The sequence below is a fragment of the Balaenoptera borealis genome, assembly GCF_965194805.1.
Source record: "Balaenoptera borealis genome assembly, chromosome: 3".
Classification (NCBI taxonomy): Eukaryota; Metazoa; Chordata; class Mammalia; order Artiodactyla; family Balaenopteridae; genus Balaenoptera; species Balaenoptera borealis.
The window spans coordinates 115733213-115755669 of NC_138866.1; the positions used below are offsets into that span (position 1 = coordinate 115733213).

The 22457-nt window shown below is 41.0% G+C and overlaps 2 long non-coding RNA genes across 2 annotated transcripts in view; one reads left to right on the plus strand and one right to left on the minus strand.

Annotated features, from left to right (window-relative positions):
• LOC309624844 overlaps positions 1-20769 on the plus strand; it is a 54474-nt gene extending 33705 nt beyond the window's left edge. The window contains exons 4-5 of the long non-coding RNA XR_014242142.1: positions 5039-5121; positions 7368-20769. This is a non-coding gene — a long non-coding RNA (uncharacterized lncRNA). The remainder of the gene's footprint in view (positions 1-5038; positions 5122-7367) is intronic.
• On the minus strand, positions 1457-7368 carry LOC309624864. The gene is made up of 2 exons (XR_014242178.1): positions 6753-7368; positions 1457-3586 (listed from the first exon to the last, which is right to left on the minus strand). It is a non-coding gene; the product is annotated as an uncharacterized lncRNA (long non-coding RNA).
• Positions 20770-22457: the final 1688 nt, after the last annotated feature.

Here is a 22457-nt window from a genome sequence, read left to right on the forward strand (position 1 = left end):
GCTTCCCTTCTTGAATTTTTACCTATTTTTAAGTTGGTTTGTTTGGTTTTTTACTGCTGAGTTTTAAGAGTTCTCTATATATTTTGGATACAAGTCCTTTATCAGATATGTGTTTTGTAAATATTTTCTCTCAGGCTGTGACCTTTTCATTCTCTTAACAGCATCTTTTACAGAGCAGAAGGTTTTCATTTCATAAAGTCTAACTTTTCCATTTTTTTTCTTTTATGAATCATGCTTTTGGTGTTATATCTAAAAATTCACTGCTAATCTAAGTTACCTAGATTTTCTCCCGTCGTCCTCTAGACGTTTTACAGGTTTGCATTTTACATTTCAGTCTACGATCTATTTTGAGTTAGTTTTTGTGAAAGGTGTAAAGTCTGTGTCTAGACTTTTTTTTTTTTGCCTATGGACATCCAGTTTTGTAGCACCATTTGTTGAAAAGACTATTCTTTTTTCCACTGAATTGTCTTTGCTCCTTTGTCAAAGATCTGTTGGCTACTCTTGAATGTAAATTATACTTCAATAAAATTGACTCAGAAAAGGGAAAAATTACATGCACACAAAACAAAATTACATATTTTTCAAAAATATAAACAGAAGTATGTACTTTAAACACAATAGATTGATTGCCCAGGTATATGGGAGGGTGTGTGGTATGGCTATAAAAAAGAGTGAGTGAATGAATGGATGGAACAAGTGAGGGGACTTGCACAGATAATTGATGATCATTTTGGTGGATTGATTATTGCCATAAACGGTTCTCTCCTTCCTGGGCACTGGGCAACCCAGCTAGAAACTTACATTTCCCAGCCCCACCTTGCTACTTGGGGTGACCATGTGAATGAGCTCTCACCAGTGGGATGTGAGTAGAGGTGACTGTGCAACTTTCAGTTTCATATTCTTAAAGATATTTGCTCTGTACTCTACCTTCTATTTGGCTGTGGTGCAAAAGATGGAAGTGAGCAGAAGTCTCCCACTCCCTCCCTCCCCCACCATATATACACACAGCACACACTGGATTCCTGGGCACATAAAGGAGAGCAGGGAAGTCTTGAAGGAATAAGATAAGCATGAACATTTTGCTAATACAGGTGGGTCCATACCTAATCATTATACTCTAGCATTCTACTAGAAGTCATTTATCACCGCCACTCCAAAATTGTAAATAAGTACCACAGTACGTTTATAACCCACATGAAGTTAAGGTTAAATTTTTGCATTTTGTGTTCTTTTGAACCTTTTTGCATAATTTTGTTTTGAGTGTGTCTCTTATACGAGGCATATGATTGATTTCTTTTTCATCTAAACGGTGTGTCTTTGTCTTCTAATAGGGGGCTTTACCTCATTTACATGTATTGTTTTGATTATGTATTTTGTTTTTGGTAATCTTGCTTATGATTCATGCTTGTTTATCATTCTCTTTATTTTTTTCCTGTCGTTTGTTATGTGGACTGTGTTTTGTTTGCTTTTATCTTGCTGTGATTTGGAAGATAGATATACTATTTTTAAATTCCACTAGGGTTTAAGTTTTCAAAAATGTATTATTTTTTATTTCAAAGAGACCCACACATCTTTATTATCAAGCCTGTTCAGCAATATATAACCTAACAAAAATATCAGTGTCCCTCTAAGAAATATATTTCTTTGTACCTTAGCATGTCACATCCAAGTGAGATGTTACAGATTCCACATACACCCCCCTCCTTTTTTGGTTTAGGGGGTAGCATGGTAAGAGTCTTGGACTTGGTACAAAATAATTATGTAATTTATCACACACACCGATACTCAGAAGTCCAGCTTTGATCTTCTTCAGTGACCCCTTTGAATCATAGCTGATCTTATTATTAGTTTTATTAGAATCTACTGACAATGTAGTGATTTTTCTTTTGTTTCTCAGCCTTTTTTACCCCCAGTGACATACATAATGAATTCACATACAAGGCACATTTTCATGAGCATAACCTATTTTTGAGGAATATCAAATATTTCATAGACAAGTAAAATAAACAGCCCTTCAATTTTTTTTTGGCATACTATTTATAAAAGCATTTTATAAACAAATGAGTAGTAAAATCAGCCCTTTAAAGAACTTTTAAAAACTTTGTCATTTTATAAGGAAAAGTGCATAAGTATAACCAACTTAATTTTTTTAATATGCAGCTTTATTTAAATTAAAATGTACCTTTTAATAAATTTTATTTTCCCCACATCTTCACACCATAGGTAATATTAGGAAAGGAACAAATATGTGCTGTTGCAGAATAAACATGAGCTCATCTTATTTTACTATTTAAAATTATAACAGAATTCAAATCTATATCGATGTGATTATGATTATGACAAATTGCCCTCGCACCATCAGTTTGTGTTTGATTTGGTCATTGCCATGTGGTTCCTAATAGAAATGATCCTCCTGTCAGGCTCTCTCCTGTGCCTTCTAGATGTGGATGTAGCCTTTGTGTTTGATTCATCTCCCCTGCCTCCTTCCATATTAAGAATTTATCTATGGGTAAAATTAAGAAGAAAATCAAAGTAAGTATAAGAATCATGACTCACAGGCACCAGGATCGTTCATAATCCCCACAACTATTTGTGGTGCCACTGTCACCACAAATGGGTGGTGGAAAAGTGAGGCCGAGATAAGTTGTGGGTCATGTGCAATTTGGGGAGCTCATTGTAGCAGCCATGAGAAGGTGCGTCGTAATTCAAGGGAAGCAGAGTGCGTCATTACACTTAAACGCACTCTGAGTTTTCAGTTAACTAATTAATTAGTTTCAAATTAGGAAATATTCCAAGCAATCAGAACAGTATACTCTCTACCTAGCTTAAGAGATAAAACATTAGAGAGACAATGAAAGCTCCTTCTGATTTAAAACAAAACCAAACAAAAACCCAAACCAAACCCCTCCACTTTTATGAAGTATCACATCCATCTACTAATTTATTTTTACGAATAAATAATTTTCAAAATTCAGTTCTTGAACCACCCCTTGTGATTAGTTTCTTGAGACAACTTTGCCTCTGATGATATCATAACATGGTGTTACAATAATACAACTGCTGGACACTGAATTTCTTGAGCCATCAAATTCATGGATGAAACCGTTTCTTTTGACTTTCTTCACTGTAAGGTGTTACTGCAACACTTTTTCGTCAAATATCTAAATGCCAACAATTCAATGTTCAAAAATATAAGACTAAATGAAAAGTAAGTCTCTTGTCCATCCCTGTCCTCCAATCATCATGACTTCTCCCAGGAGAGGTAGCTATGGCTACAGTTTCTTGTGTCTCACTCCAGAAATATTCTATGTACTCAATGAATTTTCAAGCTCTATATATCGGTTAGGCTGGATGAAACAGAAAGGCCACTATCCCAGCTTAACCAAGGAGGAGCTTCTGTTTCTCATTAACGAGAAGTCTGCAGGCAGGCAGTCAAGGGTGGGCAGCGTCCTCATGATATTATCAACGTCCTGCTATTTTCCATCTTTCTGCTCAGTCAGCCTTAATGTGCGGTTCTTCCTTTCTTGTTCATTGTCTCATGGTAACAAGTTGATTGTTCCACTTTCACTCTCACATCTCTATTTCACTAATCAAGAAGTAGGAAGAAAGAGGGAAAAGTGTATTAAAAGCAGAAACATTCTCAGAGGTCTTCAGCTGCCTTCCACTTATATCCCATTGGCCACAGTGATGTCACATGGCCACTTGGAGGGAGCCTGGGAAGTGGAATAATTGCATCCTATGTTCATGAATCCTGCTTTGTTTTTTTCACTTAACTATGTGATTCAGTATGCTTTGCCTCCTCAGGATACAGATGTTCAATGTCAGTTAGATTCATTTATTTAGTTATTCACTTAACAAATGAGAGTGTGTTGGTCACTTATGTGGCAGAGACTTCTTCCAATATCCACTTCTGCTGTTTGTAGAACCACTAATATTTAGATGGACACGAGACTGCCCAGAATCCTTGTAGTGAGGTGTGGCCATGTGACAAAGTCCTGGCCTATGGGATGAGAGCCCAAATGATGCGTCCAATTTCTAGGTCCTGCCTTTGAAGGGGACACGTGTGCCTACCCCTTCCTCTGTTTCCCTTCCTGCTGGCTACATTTTGGCCTTTGTGGTGTTCCATCATGCAGATGAGATTCTGTGTGTAACAGCAGCCAGATTTACATCCTAACTAATACGTCTGTGAACGAGGCAGACATTGGCTCCAACGAGGCTAGGGGCCCACGATACAAAAAATGATAAAATTAACTTCATGCCTTCGAGGACCTCAAAATTTTGTGGGGGAAGACCAATGGATAAACCACTATCTTTGAAGGCATTGGTCAGTGCTGGGGTAGGTCAAGGACTTTGGAGCCCAGCAAATCCAGTTACCTATCTTCCCCTGTCTATCCATTTGTGCAGCTCCCTAGCCATTCACCCATTTATTCATTTACCTACTTATCCATAGATCAATTCATTTGCCATCCACCCATTCATCCTCCATTCAGTCATCACTCCCTTCCACATAGCTCACGAGGACCCTGCAGGTATTCTTTGTAGAGAGTTATGCAGAAACCATTCTGATGTATTTTTCTCAGATTCAAGTCAATCCGAATGGCACCTTTTACCACAGTTTTAACAGATGCCAGGTATGGAGATCATCATACACTTACAATAGGATGATGAAACTTCAGATCACATGATAAATGCTTATTTGTGCACATTTTTAGATTTTTGTAGATAGTAAAAATTACATATTCACTAGATAGTCTTTTTCAAGCAGTCCCTTCCACTTCCCCTGACCTCTCACTTCCCCTGAGTCAGATGTGACACCACCTCAGATCACAGCCAAGCCTGGGGCAATGTAGGAAGAGAAGAAGGACAAATTTGGTGTTTGCTGTAATCATCTGTGATGCTATAAAACTAAGGGCTATCCCTAGCTGTGCATTCCCTATTTTTGAGGTCTAGGGTGAGGTGGCTGACTGCCAAGGGAGACAGTGGGCTTCATTCACCTCCGGGGAATGCAACTCATTCTCTCCCTCTCTTTCTCACTTAGGTCATTTAAACAAATTTTTAAAAATTCCCTTTAACAATAAAGAGGAAACCAAGGATGCAGATTATGGCAAGAACATAGTCAAGGTATGAAATTTTCTGTTTCATTTAGTGTCTGAGAAAACAGAGCTGTTGTTAAGAAATAAGATAGTTCACATATTGACCCCTATTAAGAAATATTAAATGTTACTTGTCAAAGATGCTATAAACTTATTTGGTTAAAAACATTAAATATCAAACTTCAGACAAATCAAACTTCAGCAGTTAAGTCTGACAATAATGGAGCTGAACTGGGGGTGTGGGGAGGAGAACAAGGTCGGGGAAGGAAGGGAGGGAGGGGTGACATTTTTCTTTCTAAAATCAGAAGAGCTCTGTAACCTGTAGAAATTCTACCCTGTTCTTGGTATTGGGGGGATACAAAGATTCAGATCCTTTTTCCCTCTGTTCCTCGGTAGGAAATTTACTGTCTGCTCAGGTACATGAGATACACGACTGTGAAGTCAAATAGCAGAATGGGACAATGCTACAAGCAGTGTCACCAAGGGGATATGATGTGCCAAATGTCAAGTAAATAGCAGGAATAAGAAATGTGTGTTCCTCCAAAGGCTGGTAGTCACCAAGGGTTGGAAGGGCCAGGGAAGCTACTTTTCCCTCCTCTTCCTTTCCTTCCTCCCAGTTACAGGCACTGGTGGATACAGGGAGGAAGAAAACAGAGAGAGGTCTCTACCCTCAAGGAACTTGCATTCTAGCAGGGGAAGACAGACAATAAACAAAATGAATAAAAATAATCGAGTAGACAGTGACAAGTGCTATGGAAAGAATAAAACAGGGAAAAGGAATCAGGACAGTTGTCAGGGTGTAATTGCAATTTGGTGGTCAGGGAAGGCCCCACAGGGAAGGTGTCTTGAGTAAAAACTGAAGGAGGTGAGGGAGGGAGCCATGCAGGTAACTGGAGGAAGAGCCTTCCAGGCTGAGGGAACAGTTATTCAGTGCCTACTGCGTGCCCTGCATGACAAGACAGCAATATGTGGCTATTTGCGAAGGCATCTTCGACAAACCTTTAACACCTACTATAAAGAATGAGAGTGTTTCTTCCTTTCCCAGGAGATGGTAGGTTGAAGGTACACGGCGGAAGATTGCATAGAAGCAACAGCAACATTTGCATTTTTGAAAGAAGCAGTCTCTTAACCCAAATGGGGCGGATGGGAGCCTAGTAATGACTTTCCAGTCAGTGTGATGGAGGAGTTGTAGAGGGAAGGGAACATAATGAAAACGGGACAGGGAGATTTTGCTACCAAGCACTCCTTTGTTCACAACTTAGGGCAGCTGACCTGCCCTCTGCAAAGATTCTGGGTGGAGATGCTTCCACGGGTACTAAGCTGCTGGGCTCCTGGAAGGTGTACACTAGGAGCAGCTCCCCAGAAGGTGTTCGATACTGCTTGAGACTCATTACACTCTCCAGAGTGCCTTAGATTACCAGGCAAAGTTGCCTCTGGCAATGTTTAGAGAAGGAAGGACTGTCCTTCCAGGCTAGCCTCTATAATCAGACTCTGGAGGAGTCTGCCTCCCTATAAAATACTACAAAAGGAGGCTACAGCTAAGGGGTCATTGGGCTCTTGGCTTCACTATGAATGAGTTCCATCTCCTAGCACCAGAGAGACCTCCCGGTGCCTCAATTCTTTCATGCCTAAAATGGGAATAATAATAGTAGTACTTACCTCATAGGGTGTTCTGAGAATCACAGTCCTCAATTGGTGATAGTTATCATTACTTAGAGTTAATTATTATTAGTAGCAATACTTCCTCAGAATTGTTGCATGGATTGCAATATGTCCAAATAAACAGATTTTAAGGGCTCCCTGAAGACTGGCAGTAGGGTTGCAGTATCTGTAGAGGTTAAGAGTGGAGGGTCTCGGCCTGACTGCCTGAGTTTGCATCCAGGATGGCCACTTAGGCGCTGTGTGCCCTTGGACAAGTTACTTAACCTCCCTGAGCTTCTCTTTCCTCATCTTTCAAGTGAAAATAGTAATTGTGCACATTAAAAAATAATAATAATAATTGTGCACATTTCACTACCTGGAAGGAGGCTGGGCCAGGCTTTCTACAGCCAGAGCATCTGTGCTGTCCAAAGGGCCTGGCAGTGAGGGAATATTCTTCTACTAATAGAATACTTATGAATACTGATACTTTAGAATACTAATAGGATAATTACGTTATTATAGTAACAGCACCTACCTCAAAGGGTTATTATGAGGAAAAAGCGCTTGCAGAGGGCTTTACCACAGTGGCAATAACTATGTGCCATTGTCATTATTCTTATCCCCATTTTGTAGATGAGGAAATTGAGGCCCAGAGAGGTGAAGCGACAGGACGCCAGGAGCATGCAGCTAGTCGTGGCAGGCCTGGCACTGGAATCCAGGGGTTCCGCCGGGTGCCCCGCAGCTGCCCAGCCCGGGAACTAGACAACTCCTCTCCCTGCCCTCCCCACTCCACCCCGGAAGGCACCCTGGGAACGGAAAGCTGGCTGCCCTCCAAGTCCCAGGAGCCCCGGAGTCCTGGAGCCCTGCCCTCGCTCCACCCTCCCCCATCCCCAGAACAAAGTACACTCGGCCGCGGGAACATTCCAGCCCCCAGAAGGCCAGGCGGGGCGGCGGCCGGGCTCCCGGAGGCTGAGCCGGACGTCTGCGGCCCCGGCCCAGCCCCGCGGTGCCCCTGCCCGGCGCCCTCCCGGCTTCTGCGCCAGCCGAGTGTGCAGACGCAATTGCACCGGAGGAATTCTGCCTTCCCTTCCCTCACCGCCGGGACACAAAACTGAAAAGGCGTGGGACGCGGTGGGCGGAGCAGATGCCGAGCAGGGCGCTGGTCCCCGCGGGCGCCGAGCGGGAGCCGAGTTCTCGGCGGCGCCAGCGCTGGGCAGAGCTGGCTCCGGGGCGCACTGGGCCCCCCTGCCTCACTTTACTTCTTTATAAGAAATTAACGCATGCTTTTGTTAAAAAAAAAAAAAAGGACAAGTAGAACTAGGAGAAAGCTCTCCATTCGTCCTACCACTCTGAGACAACTGCGATTAAATTTGGTTGTGTCCTTGCAGACAGTTCTATGCACAAAAACACAAGTTGTATATTGACGTGAAAGGGCTCATGCTGCTATAGTTTGTTTTTAAAGTAACAGACTTTAGGTTTGGGAGCAGTTTTAGGTTTACAACAAATTGAGGACAGAGTGCAGGGTCCCTCTATCCCCTTGTTCCCACCCTCACAGTTTTCCACTATTAGTAACATCTTGCGTTGGGGTGGTACTTTTGTTACAATTGATGGACCAACATTGATACACTATTATTAACTAAAGCCCCGTAGCTTAATTAAGGTTCACTCTTTGTGCTGTAAAGTTCAAAGTTTTGATAAATGCATAACGCGTCATGTGTCCACCACTACAGTAGCATACAGAATAGTTTTACTACCCTAAAAATCCCCTGTGCTCTACCAATTCATCCCTCCCCCTAAGACCCCTTGCGGCCACTGATCTTTTTACGGTTTCTCTAGTTTTGAATTTTCCAGAACGCCTTATGGTTGGAGTCACACAGTAAGTAGCCTTTCCAGGCTGGCTTCTTTCACTCAACAATATTCTTTTACGCTTCCTCCATGTCTTTTCGTAGATTAATAGCTCATTTCTTTTTATCGCTGAATAATACTCCATTGTATGACCGTACCACTGTTTGTTTATCCATTCACCTCTGGAAGGACATCTCGGTTGCCTCCAGTTTTTGGCAGTTATAAATAGGCTCCTGTAAATATTCATGTGCGGGTTTATTGTACTGTTTTCTAGCTTGCTTTTCTAAGTTATGTTATGAATGGCTTTTGGTATTATAAATACAGATGTCTGTCATCATTTTAATGGCTACATACAATTCTAGCACAGTTTATTTAACCAGCTCCTTTGTTAAACATCTAGATTGTTGTCTCTAGTCTCATAAATCTGTTCTAACTAGTTGGTCTACACCATATCTTGTGGTTAAGGCTTGGCTGACTGAGTCCTGTGTTCAAATCCTAGATGCCCCACTTACTGAGTGAACCTGGGCCAAGTTTTTAATTCCCTAGGACTTGGTGAAATCTGTGAAATGGAAATAGTAGTTGTACTTCTGGTGAGGATTAAATGAGCTGATACATGCAGAGTATTTAGAATAGTTTAGAACCCGGTACATATAAACTCATAATAAAATTCGGCTCTTATAATTTATTATCTGTTGCGCACCTACCATGTGTCCTGAGCTAGCCATTGTGGAAGTTTTCAAAGACTAAATCATATGTGTGATCTTACCTTCAAGGAACTTTGAATCAGCTCCTGATGGGGGATAATGCAAAGCAGAGCAATACTGATTCCTTATGTTGTTTTCTCTGTGCCAGGTACTGTTCTGGGGCTGGGAGAAGGCAGGGCTGGCATTTGAACAGAGGTCTGGTCTGACTACCACACTACTCTGCCTCTCTGTTCATGTAGTTCCAATATAAAATACGAAGCAAGATGTGTCCTAAGAAAGTGGAGATGAAGAAGTGTGAGAATTCAAGGGACCCAGTGATGGCTTCCACCTGGGCATACCAGGGAAGGCTTTATGTTAAAATCCATTCCCTTAACACCAGAAGAGCTTATCTGTACCAGGCACAGCCCCAAGCACAGGATGAATAAAGAGGCAAATAAGGGGCTTCCCTGGTGGTCCAGCGGTTAAGACTCCATGCTCCCAGTGCAGGGGGCCCGGGTTTGATCCCTGGTCAGGGAACTAGATCCCGCATGCTGCAACTAAAGATCCCTCATGCTGCAGCTAAGACCCGGCACAGCCAAATAAAAAATAAAAAAACAGGCAAATAAAACCAGTGGGGAGTTCTGGTGGGAGAGATCAAATGACAGGTTGTGATACAAGCCGCAAAGGAAATACAGGCTGCCATGTTGGACACAGGAGGGTGTAGTGGAGGCTACGCCTTAAGGTGGTCGGGGAAGGCACCTGGAAGGAGGTGACTTTGAAACACTGAAAACTGTGGGGTGAGGAACCAGCCACATGAGGAGTTGTGTGGGATATTATAGCAGCAAGAACGAGCAAAGGTGTGGAGGTAGAAGGGGGTTTTGGGCGTGGTCTGATTCTGTCAGAAGCCAGCGTGGGAGGAGCTCAGGGAGCAAGGGGAAAATGACTAAAGATGAAGTTGCAGAGTAGAAATGGACTGGTTTCTAAGAACTCTCCAACTTAAAAGAACTCCTGAGAGTGGCTGGGCAGCCTGGGACAAGAGCACCTACTCTGTGTGTACCTGCTATGGACCAGGCTCTGTACCGGGCTGTTCAGGCGGTACTGTGTTCGACCTTTCCAACAACTTACTCTACAGGTGAGGAGACTTAGGCTTGAGTTTTATTCCAGGTGCGACAGGAAGCCATTGAAGGGTCTTAAGCAAGGAAGTAGCATAGCTGAGTTGATATGGCAACAAGATCCAGCTGGCTGCTCTGTGGGACGTGGCGTGCAGGTTTGCAAGGAACAGAGGGACGACTGAAGCGACCCTGCAGTCAGCCAGGTGAGAGAGAGAGAGAGAGAGAGAGAGAGAGAGAGAGAGAGAATGGAGATTTGGCTAGTGTGGACGATGGAGAGCGAGCTGGATCAATTTGAGCCATTTGAGATTGAGAAGAGATGTTGATGAATTGGACTGGTAAGGAGAGGAAGGAAGCTGGTATGTGCTTATTTAATTTATTTATTTAGATTTATTTATTTATGGCTGCGTTGGGTCTTCGTTGCTGTGTGTGGGCTTTCTCTAGTTGTGGCGAGCTGGGGCTACTCTTCGTTGCAGTGCGCGGGCTTCTCATTGCGGTGGCTTCTCTTGTTGCGGAGCACAGGCTCTAGGCGCGCGGGCTTCAGTAGTTGTGGCATACCGGCTTAGTTGCTCCGTGGCATGTGGGATCTTCCCGGACCAGGGCTCGAACCCGTATCCCCTGCATTGGCAGGCGGATTCTTAACCACTGTGCCACCAGGGAAGTCCTATGCTCATTTGAAATGATTCAAATAATTCAAGAAAGTATAAAGAAGAAACAATTTAAAATTCTCTGAAATCCAACTTCCCAGAGAGAACTACTGTTAACTTTTATTGGAACACCCTTCTGGACATCTTTCTATAACCAAATAGGATAAATAAATGGGCTCTTTTAGTTGTAAAAACAAGGATCCACTCAAGCTAACTTATGTAACAAGTATTTTGCTGTGAGGACTCAGGGGTATCTCCCAGAATTGCAGCCAGTCAGGCTTCACGAGACCTGGAAAGAGTGCAGAAAGCCAGGAACTCAGGTTATTCTCTTTCCTCTGCTTCTCTCTGCCTGCCTGCTCTGGTCTTCGCAGCGTTTTGGTTGACTAAAAAGCACACACCTGCCATAAGTTCCTTCCCTGACGTTGTATCTCTGCCCCCAAGTCAAGTAGCTAACGAGGATGAGCTGACCTCATTCTGCCAGAGATCCCATTTTCTGGAAGAGGGAATGGGATCCAGTGCACTAGTGATGAGATGGTCCATCCTTTATAACATGGAGAGGGGACATAGGTACAGAGGCAGGTAGGCTGTTTGGTGGCAGGAAGATGAGATATTTCCCTAGATTGCTTCTTTTATCTCAAGGAAATGAGTGAGGTTGTCAGCTGAGAAGCTGAGAGTAGAGTGGGGACAGGTATGGGAGGTTTATTAAGAGGTGAGAAGAAATGAAGTAGTTATCTCTGAAAACGGAGATGTGAATTTATGAGGATTAGTGCGCATGACCCACTTGAGGTTTGTGGTCATGAATTTAAAGAGAGATTAATGGGTGCAACTGTGTTTTCCTCCAGCCACATCTGGGTGCTCAGGCGTGAGTGTGAGGTGCAGGGAATTAGCTTTTACCATTTTTCAGGACAATAAGATGAGGAAGAGAGGGGCAAGGAGTAAAGTGATGGGCTGTGGAATCGAAAGGGATAATGAAGAAAATGAGATGAGCAAAGTGATGGGCAGTGAAAGTGTTGGAGAGTCTCCCTGGGGTTGAAGAATTTGAGTCAGGATACAAGAATAAGCGAGCTGGAAAGATTGGAAGGAATGGCCAAAGAGTGGGATGCTGGAAACTAATTTTAAATGTAGTGAGTGTTGTTGATGACAGTCAAGGGCATGACCATGGCAGTGGGAGGAGGAGGTTGCATGGAGGACAAGATAGTTGGAGGTGAAGAAATCAGTAAGCTGGATTACCAGACTCTCACCTGCCCCCTAGGGATTCTCACCTGGTGGTATTCACACCCCTTGTGTAGTCCCTCTCACATTCAATAGAGCTGACCTGTGTAACTAATGACTGTGTATGACTTCCAAGGTTAGGTTGTGAAAGACTTGTGGCTTCTGCTCCCCTCTCTCTTGGGAGAAGCCAGCCACCCATGGTACCCATGTGGTGTGGACCAACCAATGCTAACTTGCCAGGCATGTTTGTGGGCCACCTTGGGAGCCAGGTTTCCTGCCCCAGTTAAGCCTTCCGATGACTGTGGCAGCTCCTGCAGACAGACTGCACATCCTCAGAGACTCTGAGCCAGAATCACTGGTCTAAGGTGCTTCTGAATTCTTGACCCAGAGAAACTGTGTGAGATAATAAATGCTCATTGTTTGAAGTTTTGTGGTAATTTTGTTACACAACAATAGATAAGTAATGTGGAACCCGAAAAGCTAAGATGTTGTATGGGTCTTTGGTGGATGTTGGTTGAAGAATGGTTAGGTTTTAATGATGGAGAGAGAGGCTGAGAGCCAGGCCCTAAATCTTCAAGGAGTGAGGCAGAGTAGTCAGGAGGCTGGGAAAGACTTCAATAGGAATAGTGGTGGTATAGTCTAAGGACACAAACTTCAAGGGAAAAGGGGTTTGTAGAAAAAAGGAAGGATAATTAATCTAGAAAAGGTAAAGAAGAGCAGGGAAAACCCCCACCCTACCTCTGGGCCTGTGTAGGGGAAAAATCAGCTGCTACATGAGAGGGTTGCAAGAAAAGCAATGTCCCCAGGCAGAACCAGATTTTAGTGCAAGCAGGAAGGGGAAATGAATGTTTGGAGAAGAAGTCCAGGATTTAGGGCATTTTGCTAAGGGTGAACCATGAGTTCCAGGGTCAGAGTGGAAGAATAGGGGAAGTAGGAAGGGTGGGAAATTGGATTAGACTAAGGGATGTGCATCAGAGTCTGAGCAATGATGGATGACCATCAATAGATTTTGAATTTTATTGCTTTTTCTATTGAAAATCTATCATAGGGTTATATGATTCTTCTTTATCCTGTTCATATGGTAAGTTTTAATCATTAATTTTCAAATTTATACCAACCTTGCATTCTTGGAATAACACAAACTTTCAGGATATATTATCTTTCATATATATTGTTGAATTCATTTTGCTGTTATTTTGTTTAGGGTTTTTTTGCACCTGTGTTCATTAGTGAGATTGACTTATACCTTTCCTTTCATTTATTATCCTTGTTAGATTTTAGTAACAAGGTTATGCTGGCCTCAGAATTCGAGTTTGGGTATGTTTCCTCTTTTCTATTCTCAGAAGTGTATGTGTAATTGTGGTATTTTTCTTTCTTAAATATTTATTAGAATTTGCCAGTGAAGCCATCTGGGACTGGAGTTTTCTTTGTTGGAAGATTTAAATTGTAAATTAAATTTCTTTATATATATAGTATTATTCAGATTTTCTATTCCTTCTTTTGTTGGTTCTTATAAGTTGTAGTTTTCTAAGAACTTTCTCAACTCCCTTGAAATTTTAATTTATTTGAAGACATCAAGTTGTAACTTTATAATGTCTATAGGATCTGTAACAATGTCCTTTTTCATTGCTAATATTGGTAATTCATGCCTTCTTTTTTTTCTTTATCAATTTTCCTAGCGGCTTTTACATTTTACTAATGTTTTCACAGAATGGTCTTTTGACTTTGATCAATCTTTTATTGTAAGTTTGTTTTTGTTGCATTAATTTCTGCTCTTTATGGATTCCTTTATACTTTAAAAAATATAATTCGTTGAAACTTAGAGTTACCATATGACCCAGCACTCCACTTCTAAATGTACCCAAGAGAAATGGAAACATATGTTCACACAAAAACTTGTACACGAATGTTCATAGCAGCATTAGTCATAATTGCCCCCAAATGGAAGCAACCCAAATGCCACCAACTGATAAATGGCAAAACAAATGTGGTATATCCATACTGTGTTAGTCTGCTGGGGCTGCCAGACTGGATGGCTTAAACAACAGAAATTTATTGTCTCACAGTTCTGGAAGCTGGAAGTCTAAGATCAAGGTTTGGCAGTTTTGATTTCTCCTGATGCCTCTCTCTTTGTCTTTTTTTTTTAAATTGTGGCACACAGGCTTAGTTGCTCTGTGGCATGTGGGATTTCCCCGGACCAGGGCTCAAACCCATGTCCCCTGCATTGGCAGGCGGATTCTCAACCACTGCGCCACCAGGGAAGCCCTCTCTGTTTTATAGATGGATGCTTTCTCCCTGTGTCCTCACAGGGCCTTTTCTCAGTTCATGTGCATCCTTGGAGTTTCTTTCTCTTATAAGGACACCAGTCCTACTGGATTAAGGCGCCACCTTTATGACTTCATTTAACCTTAATTACCTCCTTAAAATCCCTGTGTCCAAATAAGTTACTTTGAAAGTTAGGGTTTCAAAATATGAATTTGGGAGGAACACAATTTAGTCCATAATAATATTATTACATGTTTGTTAATTTTTATTGCTGTATAGAAATTCTTTGTGTGAATATACTATGTTTTATTTATCTATACTACTGTTAATGGGCTTTTTAGTCTCTAATTTGAGGTTATTATGAATAGAGTTTCTATGAACATTCTGTCTTTTGGATGAACATTAAAATCTCTGTTGGCTATATACCTAAGAATTGCTGGGTTCATTAAGTATTCTTATTTTCAGCTTTACTAGATACTGCCAACACTTTTCCCATACATTAATTTACACTGTTACCAGTGGTTACTGAGAGTTCTGTTTGTTCTACATCTTTGTCAACACTTGATATTACCTGGGGGTTTTTTTTTCCATTTTTTTTTAGTCAATTCTGGAGGTAGTGTGGAATATCTGATGATTTTAATTTATATTTCTGTCATGACTAATGAAGTTGAATACCTTTTCTGTGTTTATTGGTTGCTGGAATGTAATTTATTGTGAAGTGCCATTTTCTTATTGATTTGTAGGGATTTTAAATATATTCTGGCCATATGAATACATCCTCTGTTATTGAAAATATCTTCTTGCATACTGTAGTTTGCCATTTTATTCTCTTTCAACTGGCAAATACTTTTACTCTTAATACAGTCCAATTTATCATTTTCCTTGTATAGTTAGCCTAGTATTTTGGTCCTATTTGACAAATCTTTGCATACTCAAGGTTGTGAAAATGTTCTCTTATGTTTTCTTCTAAAAGCTCTTTTGTTTTTAAAAGTTCATATTTGGATCTGCAGTCTGTTGGAATTATTTTTCATGTGTAATGTAAGATAGGGACCAAAATTCTTTCTTCCATATGGACATCCAATAGCCCAAGACCATATATTAAAAGAGTTTCCTTTCCTCAATGTACTGCAGTGTTACTTTTTCTATAAGTTATGTGAGTGAATAAGTATGAATTGGATTCTGTTTATTGGTTTATTTGTCTATGTTAGGATTGATATATTTTTATCATTTTATTTCCATCTTCCATTAACTTGAAAATTATATATTTTTAAATTATTCTATTAGTGGTTACCCCAATGATTATAAATAAACCTCTGATTTATCAAACTCTAATATTACTACGTAGTTTTACCTTCTTCCCTGATAATGTAGGAAATTTAGAACACTTTAACTCCATTTATCATCTTTCCCAACTTATATGTGATTTTTTTAAAATGCATTTTAGTTCCATATGTATTTCAAACCTCACAAGACATTATTATTCCTTTTGGAAATCAGTAGTCAATTAGATTTTTCTATATATCTGTTTGTTTTGTTGTTCTTCATTTCTTCCTGCATCTCTGTACTTCCATCTGATACCTTTTCCATCTGCCTGATGAAAACACTTTAATGTTGAGTTTGAATCAAATCTGTGATGAATTCTCTTGATTTTTATTTTGCTGAAAATGTTTTTATTTCATCTTCAATCTTGAAGAGTGTTTCTGCTGGGTGTAGTATTTTAGTACTCTGATGGTATTATCACATTGTATTTTGGACTTCATTGTTTTGTTAAGATCTTAGATGTCATAATTTTTCCTTCTTTGAAGGAAAGCTGTCTGTTCTCTCTTCTAAGATTTTCTTTGTGCTAGAGTTTATGATTTTTCTAGGTGTGGTTTTCTTTTTTAAATCCTCTTTGGGAGTTGGTAGTAATTCTTGCATCTGTGACTTGATATCTTTAATCAGTTTTGGAAGATTCTCAGCCATTATCTCTTCCAGTATTGTTTCTGCATCATTTCTCTCTCTTTTACATATGGGACTCCATTATACATATGTTAGGCCTTCTTAATGTATTGCTTGCTTTCACTTCTATATTTTATTTATTTTTGACTCTTCATGCAAGGTGGATATTTCTTCAGTTCTATTTTTTAAGTACATTAATTCTCTCTTCAGGTTTGTCTAATCTGCCATTAATTCCACACATTAAGTTTTTATTTGCCAGTTATGGTATTTTTCATATCTAGAATTTTTATTTTGTCCTTTTTTATGGTTTAGTTCTTTGATGAAGTTTTGAGGGAATGCAAAGAGTTACTTAGTACGTTCTCAAGCAGGTAGACTCTTGCCCCAAGACTGGCTTTGGAATCATCTGAGGATCTGTTGGAACGAGGACAGTGCCCTGTGAACAGCTCTCTAATGACCAACAAATAACTTCTTGGTTTATGAATGGAAGTTTCAAGATGAGTAGGCAGCATCTTGTTTGGAAGCCTGCTACTCTGACTGAAAAGAGTAAAAACAAATTGGCTCAGTGGTCTGAATTGCATGTTGTTTGCCTCCATGTTTGGGCTTTTACTGACTTATGGGCAGTGGTCAATGGCCCAGCCTTATGGTTAGGCAGAAGGACAAAGGAAAACAGGCCTGTGAAAGAGATACCCATATGGGGCACAGCTCTATGGAAGTCATCTTGGGAATTTGCATTAAAATATGACATACTGATGCCCATCTTATTTGCGCCTGGGTTGTCATTTATAAAGGTGACCAAGTGATGACACTTAGAGATCAATGCCATTGAAAGGAGATTTTTATCACTTACATTTCCTGAGAGGAGGGGGCTTGTTATGCCATACAGGGCCACCAGGAGAAGCACTAGTGTTGGTCAGGAGACAGAAGGGAGCAAAGGGAAGGCATAGGTCACAACTTTTATTGGGGTTTCTGTGGGAAATGCAAGGCAGGACAACATAAATAGCTTAGGACTGGCTAGTTTGAAAAGTTCCAATAAGCTTTGGAGCATGGGGGCTGTCTCTAGTAGTCTGGTATCTGACCCTGGGATGGTTTAGGGCAGGGGAAATATTGGTTTCGTGTGTGAGAGTGAGATAAAGAGGTGATTCAGGGTATGGACTCTGGATCACAGGTGAGATTTAAACAACTTTGGCTGTTAGTTTGGCCCTGTGATTAATGGATGCCAAACAGACAAATATAGAATCTAAGAACACACAGTTTCATGATCAGAAGGTCATTGGAGCTAGCACGTAGATATCCTGGTGTGCTCACTTGAGGTGGCCACCTAGGTCCATGAAATAAGTGGATATGGGAGCGGCAAAAATGCAGATATGGGCTGAATTTAGGTATATTCCTCTTGCATCCTCTGAGGCACGAAATGCCAGTAAGAACTGTTTTATCTACTAAAAAGAGAGGCAGAGACTGCAGATACCTATGTGATGCCGAAAACTTGGCCTCTGTGCACTGGTGCCAAGTCGAATCTTGGAGACAGAGTTTTAGGTGAAGTAGAAAAGGATAGCTTTATTGCTTTGCCAGGCAAAGGGGGCCACAGCGAGCTCCTGCCTCTCAAAACTGTGTGTCCCAACCCCGGAGGTTTTGGTGAGGAGTTTTATAGCAGTAGTTCAAGGGTGGGGTTGTGGTAAGATTAGGGTGTGTGCAGGGCCTGCACTTCTTTAATCTCATCTCAGGTGGTGTCCTAATCTTGATGAGCTTCTCTGGTTCCTTTAATCTTAACTCAGGTCGTTTCTTGGCTGCTCCTCCCTTGTCTCTGCATCCCCTCCCTTCCCTGATTAGCAACTGTTCAAATCTGCCCTTTGGAACCCAGGGAAGATCATGGAGTCTGGAGTCTGTTCCCTACAAACAAGAAATGGGGGACAGAAAGAATTCCATGCCCAGGAGCCTCACAGGGTCCTTCTCGATTTCACATGGAGAAGATTCCTTGGGGGGAAGGCAAATGGGACTGATACTGGTAGCACTGGGAGGCTACAAATGGGTCCTGACAAGAACAAACACTTACTCTGGTCTGGGCTTTGCATACCCAGCTGTAGATGCAGATGTTCAGGGTACTGTAAAAGAACCGGAACAAAGACAATGTTATTGAACACAAGTTCATGTGCCCGATGCACAGTGAGGCCAAACGAACTGAAATGTTGGAGTTTGGAGCAGAGAAAGGTTTATTGCAGGGACAAGCAAGGACAGTGGGTGGCTCAGGCTCAAAAACCCCGAAATTCCTGAAGGTTTTGGGGGAGAAGTTTTATAAGCAAAATTTGGGATGAGGGCTGCAGGGTGTGTGACTATCTTCTGATTGGTTGGTTGTGAGGTAACAGGACGGTGTTCCAGGAATCTTGTGCCCAGCCTGAAGTTATTACCCTCCACCTGGGTGGGGGCCTTAGTTGCTGCAGAAGAACTCAAAGATACTTTTATGTATATTCCTTGAGGAGGAACTAGGACCCTGCCCCAAGGCTGCACTATTGTTTCTTGACTGCTTCTCCCTTGTTTCTGCATTCCCTCACTTCCTGGTGAGCAACTGTTTGAACCTGCCCTTTGGAACTCAGGGAAGGTCATGGAGGCTGAATGAAGCCTATTTCCTACAAACAAGAAATGGGGGACACAGAAAGGATTTGTACCTGGGAGGCCCACAGGGTCCTGCTTGGTTTCAATAACAAGAGATGATATTGTCTCTTAGCTTATACCAGATACCTGAAAGTGTGACGCCATGTATTTCTGGGGCCACTCCTGCTTTTGACATGATCATACAGAAACCTACAAACCCGAGTGACCTTGCCCTGGGACACATTTTGGTCATATGATATGATAATGAACTAGACTAATTATTAGTAACTGAAGGGGACTCTAGTAATGTGCCAGTATCTTTTTACTCTTATTTTTCAGGTTACATCTACTATAGTGTGATAATAATGTAACATCGGTATTGTTTGTAAGAGTATAATAATAATAATGATATTGATGGCCAAGTGTGTTGGGAAATTGAGTTAAAAGCCTCCTATCCCTATCCCGCACTGGCTTTTCCTTATGTTAGGCATATTCATGTTGGAATGTTGCTGTATATGTTGTATAAATGTTACACCAAATGTAGATGCTTAGGTAGGGTTGATTGTTTTGTTATATGGGAACCATAACCAAAGATGGGGCAGGGTGGGGTGAAGGGGTGGGGGGTGGCCTGTGTTTATAAGAAAGAATTTGTCTGGTCTTTGTCCAGCTTTCCTGGCACAGAGCTTCTAAAACCCGTGGAATTTCCCAAGAGATCAGAATGTCTTTGTAATTCATGAGCTGTTGGATCACATCTGAGTTTATGCTAATGAGATGACTCAGGGTGAGCCTGTAGATAGCCTCATGTCAGGGACTGGTTGAGACTGTGATATTAGCCTAACCTCTCAACCTCCAGGGAGGGGATGGGGCCTGGAGATTGAGTTCAGTCACGTGGCCAGTGATTTAATCAAGCTTGCCTGTGTAATGACACCCCAACAAAAACTGAGACACTGAGCTCCATGGAGCTTCCTGGTTGTTGAGCACATCCGCACACCTGGAGAGTGATATGCCCTGATTCTAGGGGCAGAGGGCATAGAGCACTATGTGTGGGGACTTCCCAAACCTCACCCTATGTCTCTCTCTTCATTTGGCTGCTCCTTTATAATAAAACTGCAGTCATAAGTATTGTGCCTTCCTGAGTTCTGTGAGTCATTCTAGTGAAATATTGGACCTGAGGGAATCATGGGGACCCTCGAATTTGTAGCCAGTTGGTCAGAAGTGCAGGTGGCCTGGGGACAACCCCACAACAGGTGTGGCTTGTGGCTGAAGTGAGAGACAGTCTTTTTGGGAACTGGCCATTCCCTTACACCTGTAGCGTTCGCTGCTAACTAACTCCAGGTGGTCATTGTCAGAGTTGCATCTCGGGGCACCAGTCGGTGTCAGAAGAGACTCTGATTTTTATCCCTTGCCCCAAAGGCTGACAAATACTCTGCCCAGCTTCTCAACCTCTCAAATGCCTTTTCCGGACTCATCTGATGCCCACTGGGGAAAGGCAACACTAAACCCTGAGCTTACCTCTCTAGGTTTTCTTTTTCTGGATTTTGACCCTCTAAGTTTTCATCGCCTTGTTAGATCTTCAATCCTCCAATCAGATGTTTTTCATATTCTGCCCAGATTTTCTGATTGTCCTCAGTTTGGTCTGTGAATACAGTCTATTCATTAATGGAAACATAAATCTCTCTTTTCATAGATTTTTTTTTCATTGTGATTAAATACATATTAACTTAAAATGTATCATTTAAACCATTTTTAATGTGTATAGTTCAGTGGCATTTCGTACGTTTTCAGTGTTGTTCAATCATCACCACTGCCTCGTTCCAGAACATTTTCATCACCTCAGAAGGAAACCCCACATCTCTTACCAGGTACTCACCATCCCCTCTCCACCCAGCACATGGCAACCACTCATCTGCTTTCTGTCTCTATGGATTTGTCTATTCTGGGCACTTCATGTAAATGGAATCATACAACGTGGAGGCCTTTTGTGTCTGGCTTCTGTCACTTAGCATGTTTTCAAGGTCATGGATTTTTTTACATGTGTTTTCTTTGTTTTCAGAATTTTCTGCAGTTACTGTTTTTGATTTCCTCTTTGACTCAGAAGGCATTTAGAAGACTGTTTTCTAATTTTTATTCTATTTTTATTATCCATTGGTTAGTTTTGATGCACTATAGTCAGAAAATATGACTGATTCTATTTGTTTTTTTTGTGAATCATTTTCTTTATGGCCTGTTGTACTATGAGATTTTGTAAAAGTCTCATGAGGGCTTGAAAATAAGATATGGTCTCTATATTCAGGATATATACATATGTATATATATTTAGCTGTCTAACCTGCTAGTTAGCTATCTCTCGTCAATCTTATTAAAGATATTATTCAAAATCTCTGAATCACAACTTATTTTCTGTCTGTCTGATTTGTCAATATCTGAGAGAAGTGAGTTAAAGCACCTTATTACACTTTTATTTCTGTACTTATTTCAGTATTATACTCTGTAAATTAATCCTTATAATTGTTATATTTTTACTTTACGTTTTTCAATGTTGTTATTTGTTATAGGGTTCCTTAGCTTGAATTCAACCTGTTACTATTAACAGAGTTCTTGCCTACTTTTTGTTTGTATTTACATACAATATGTTTGTTTCTCCATTAATACCAACCTTCCTGGTTTTTTTTTTTTGTTTTAGGTATATCTCTCATTGATAACATACAACTGTCTTTCATTTTCTTTTAAACAGTGAGCTTCTATTAGTTTTATTCATCCCTGCAACAGATCAGTTTAGTCTACTTCTGTCATATTTTGTGTTCTCTGCTTTTATGCTTCTATGTGGTCTGTTTTTTGTTTGTTGCTTTCTGGCAATTTGGAAGGTATTCAGACTGTTTTTAGTTCTGCTGGTGGTTACCTTTGTAATTTTAAATAATATGTTTAACCAATATTTTTCAATTTATTGTCTTCAGAGAAGAAACCATATCGTTTATTCTCTCCTAAGAAAAAATAAGAACATTGGTGATTTAAACAATATTCCTTGCAGCTGCTTTGGAAAGCTGTATGGCAGTTCTTCAAAAAATTAAACAAAGAATTACTATATGACCCAGCAATCTCACTTCTGAGTATAGAAGTGAAAGCAGAAACTCTAACATATATTTGTACACCCATGTTCATAGCAGCATTATTCACGATAGCCAAAAAGTGGAAGCAGCCTGTGGGTCCATCAACAGGTGAATGGACATAAAAATGTGGGATTTGAATATTATTCAGCCTTAAAAATGAAGGAAATTCTGACACATGGTACAACATGGACAAACCTAGAAGACATTTTGCTAAATGAAAGAAGCCAGTCACAAAAGGACAAATACTGTATGTTTCCTCTATACAAGATTCCTAAAGCAGTCAAGTACATAGATACAGAAAGTAGGTGGGTGATTGCCAAGGGCTGGAGGA